The 4,254-nt window shown below is 51.2% G+C and overlaps 1 long non-coding RNA gene across 1 annotated transcript; it reads right to left on the reverse strand.

The window, feature by feature from the left end:
• Positions 1 to 3,308: 3,308 nt before the first annotated feature.
• On the reverse strand, positions 3,309 to 4,008 carry LOC133149589 (uncharacterized). Its single transcript, XR_009713506.1, has 3 exons — positions 3,928 to 4,008; positions 3,725 to 3,812; positions 3,309 to 3,585 (listed from the first exon to the last, which is right to left on the reverse strand). It is a non-coding gene; the product is annotated as an uncharacterized LOC133149589 (long non-coding RNA).
• Between the last annotated feature and the right edge of the window lie 246 nt (positions 4,009 to 4,254).

Consider the following 4,254-nt stretch of genomic DNA (forward strand, 5'->3'; position numbering starts at 1 on the left):
AGCCCCGACCGCCACCCCCCGACCGCCACAAGGCGACCGCCACAAGGCGACCGCCACAAGGCGACCGCCACAAGGCGACCGCCACAAGGCGACCGCCACTGGCCCCAAGCGCCAGCCCCGACCGCCACCCCCCGACCGCCACAAGGCGACCGCCACAAGGCGACCGCCACCGGCCCCAAGCGCCAGCCCCGACCGCCACCCCCCGACCGCCACAAGGCGACCGCCACAAGGCGTTAGTGGCCGCGCCCGGTACTTTACTGGACCCTATTTGGCCCGCGGACCGGCCGGCGTCGCTTCCTTGAATGCTTAGCCGCCTTTCGAGCTGCCATGCCGGGCTTGAGTTAGTGGTTTGCGCCCGGTACTCTACGTTAAAAGTCAGGCGGAACGGCTCTGAAGCTCCAGACGGTGCTTCCTTGAATGCTTAGCCGCCTTTCGAGCTGCCATGCCGGGCTTGAGTTAGTGGTTTGCGCCCGGTACTCTACGTTAAAAGTCAGGCGGAACGGCTCTGAAGCTCCAGACGGTGCTTCCTTGAATGCTTAGCCGCCTTTCGAGCTGCCATGCCGGGCTTGAGTTAGTGGTTTGCGCCCGGTACTCTACGTTAAAAGTCAGGCGGAACGGCTCTGAAGCTCCAGACGGTGCTTCCTTGAATGCTTAGCCGCCTTTCGAGCTGCCATGCCGGGCTTGAGTTAGTGGTTTGCGCCCGGTACTCTACGTTAAAAGTCAGGCGGAACGGCTCTGAAGCTCCAGACGGTGCTTCCTTGAATGCTTAGCCGCCTTTCGAGCTGCCATGCCGGGCTTGAGTTAGTGGTTTGCGCCCGGTACTCTACGTTAAAAGTCAGGCGGAACGGCTCTGAAGCTCCAGACGGTGCTTCCTTGAATGCTTAGCCGCCTTTCGAGCTGCCATGCCGGGCTTGAGTTAGTGGTTTGCGCCCGGTACTCTACGTTAAAAGTCAGGCGGAACGGCTCTGAAGCTCCAGACGGTGCTTCCTTGAATGCTTAGCCGCCTTTCGAGCTGCCATGCCGGGCTTGAGTTAGTGGTTTGCGCCCGGTACTCTACGTTAAAAGTCAGGCGGAACGGCTCTGAAGCTCCAGACGGTGCTTCCTTGAATGCTTAGCCGCCTTTCGAGCTGCCATGCCGGGCTTGAGTTAGTGGTTTGCGCCCGGTACTCTACGTTAAAAGTCAGGCGGAACGGCTCTGAAGCTCCAGACGGTGCTTCCTTGAATGCTTAGCCGCCTTTCGAGCTGCCATGCCGGGCTTGAGTTAGTGGTTTGCGCCCGGTACTCTACGTTAAAAGTCAGGCGGAACGGCTCTGAAGCTCCAGACGGTGCTTCCTTGAATGCTTAGCCGCCTTTCGAGCTCTCCTGCCCGGCGTGGGTTTCGCGTCCGCGCCCGGTACATTATGGAAGCCAAAAAAAAAAAAAATTCTAAGTGCGAGTGGGACCGGCCTGGGGGGCTTCCTTGAAAGCCCATCCGCCCTCCGAGCTCTCCCACCGGTCGTGGGTTGGCGTCCGCCACTGCTCAAAGCGAACTTCAAATTATCTGCTTAATAATGTGGAACACCATTCTTAAGTAGTTTTTCCTTAATTTGGGCTCAACTGGCCGGTAATGATCCCCGGTGTCTGAGATTGATCTCAGTGATCCAAAGAGCCCTGACACGTAATACCATCCATGAGTTTAATTGAAAAACAAAAAATGTAATCTTTATGACACATAAATACAATTTGCATAATAATTTGGAACACAGTGTAGACTTCCAGCGGACCGCGCGCGGCTCGGCTGACGGCGCAGCGCGATCTGGTACCGCTGCGCGGGACGAAACACGCCCCGTGCAGAGTTCCAGGCGGCCGGGAAGACATTTAAGCGCTGCCGCTGCAGCTGCGGCGGGGATTTGCCGTCCTCCGGTGGACACGACGAGTAAATACACCAGCAATCGCACTTACACCGTGTTCCAAATTATTATGCAAGTGACATTTATCTCAGATTTTCCTAAATAGTCGATGCAAAATGAGTCAGCATAATTTTCAAGTCATCAACCATTATTTTGATGAATTCTAATTTTATTGAACAAACCTCCGAATGATCACAGAATTTTTAAAAAATAAAAAACTTAAAATGCACTGTTCCACATTATTACGCACAACAGAGTTTTATAACATTTTATAGGTTTTTATGAACTGAAATGCCCATCTTAAGAATTTACAGCATTAGGAGGTCATATTTACTGAAATCAAAAGCTATTTCAAAGAAAAGACAAACAAGTTACATTTTAACATAGGACCCTTTATTTCAATAAAAAACAAAGTTACATTTTAACATAGGACCCTTTGTTCAACAGCAGCTTCACGATTCTTCCATCCACTGAACTTGTGAGTTTTTGTACAGTTTCTGGTTGAATTTCTTGGCAGGATCTAAGAATAGCCTGCCAGAGCTGCTCTTTGGAATTGAACTGCCTCCCACCTTCGTAGATTTTCTGCTTGACGATGCTCCACAAGTTTTCAATAGGATTGAGGTCAGGGGAGCATGGGGGCCACACCATCAGTTTCTCTCCCTTTATTCCCATAGATGCCAAAGACGTTGACGTATTTCTTGCAGCATGAGATGGTGCATTGTCATGCATGAAGATGATCTTTTGACGGAAAGCACGGTTCTTCCTGTTGTACCATGGACAGAAGTGTTGAGTCAGAAATTCCACGTAGTTAACAGACGTAATTTTGACGCCTTCAGGGACCCTAAAGGGGCCAAGCAGCTCTCTCCCCATGATTCCGGCCCAAAACATCACTCCGCCACCTCCCTGCTGACGCCGCAGCCTTGTTGGGCTATCGTGGCCGTCCACCAACCATCCACGACTCCATCCATCTGTAAAGTCAAGTCAAATCAAGTTTATTTGTATAGCCCTAAATCACAAGCAGTCTCAAAGGGCTTCACATAGACAGAAATTGACAATTATTCTCAAAGCATCCCCTGAGCTCTCAAAAGTGCAAGGAAAAACTTAAAAAACCCTACCTGGCCCATCCAAGGTTGCACGGCACTCGTCGGTGAACAGGACTGTCTGAAAATTTGTCTTCATGTAAGTCTGGGCCCACTGCAGCCGTTTCTGCTTGTTCGCGTTGTTCAGGGGTGGCCGAATGGAGGGTTTCCGCACAACTGCAAGCCTCTGGAGGATCCTGCACCTCGTCGTTCGTGGGACTTCACTGGCACCAGCAGCGTCGAATATTTGTTTGCTCGTCTTTAGTGGCATGCTTGCAGCCGCCCTCTTGATTCGATTTGTTTGTCTTGCAGAAACCTTCCTTGTCGTGCCTTTGTCTGCACGAACGCGCGTTTGCTCCGAATCAGCGACGAATTTCTTCAAAGTTCGATGGTCGCGCTTAAGCTTTCGTGCAATATCGAATGTCTGCATACCTTGTCCAAGGCATCGAACGATTTCACGCTTCTCGACAGCAGAGAGATCCTTTTTCCTCCCCATGGTTGAACGAAATGGCCGAACGCTTAAAAACGCGGAACTTAAATAGACTTGTTAATTACTACAATTGCGCTCACCTGGCAGACTACCATGGACTGTACCATGACTGAGGGTGATTTCAGTACTTGAAAAACAAAAAATGTAATCTTTATGACACTTAAATACATTTTGCATAATAATTTGGAACACGGGACCGTGTTCCAAATTATTATGCAAAGGATATTTATCTCAGATTTTCCTAAATAGCTTCCTTGAAATGTTACCCGGCTTTTGAGCTCTCCTGCCGGGCGTGGGTTTGCGTCAGCGCCCGGTAACATTATGGAAGCTAAAAGAAAGAAAAAAGAAACAAATCTAAGTGCGATTGCTGGTGTCTAAATACATTTTGCATAATAATTTGGAACACGGGACCGTGTTCCAAATTATTATGCAAGTGATATTTATCTCAGATTTTCCTAAATAGCTTTACTCGTCGTGCCGACCGGAGGGAGGCCACTCCCCGCCGCAGCTGAACAGTCATCCCGGCCTAGTGGAGGTCTGCGCAGGGGGGTCTTCCTTGAAATCTTAGCCGCCTTCCGAGCTCTCCTGCCGGGCGTGGGTTTGCGTCAGCGGCCGGTGTCATTTACTCGTCGTGCCGACCGGAGGGAGGCCACTCCCCGCCGCAGCTGAACAGTCATCCCGGCCTAGTGGAGGTCTGCGCAGGGGGGGTCTTCCTTGAAATGTTACCCGGCTTCCGAGCTCTCCTGCCGGGCGTGGGTTTGCGTCAGCGCCCGGTAACATTATGGAAGCTAAAAGA

The sequence above is a fragment of the Syngnathus typhle genome, unplaced genomic scaffold, assembly GCF_033458585.1.
Source record: "Syngnathus typhle isolate RoL2023-S1 ecotype Sweden unplaced genomic scaffold, RoL_Styp_1.0 HiC_scaffold_389, whole genome shotgun sequence".
Classification (NCBI taxonomy): Eukaryota; Metazoa; Chordata; class Actinopteri; order Syngnathiformes; family Syngnathidae; genus Syngnathus; species Syngnathus typhle.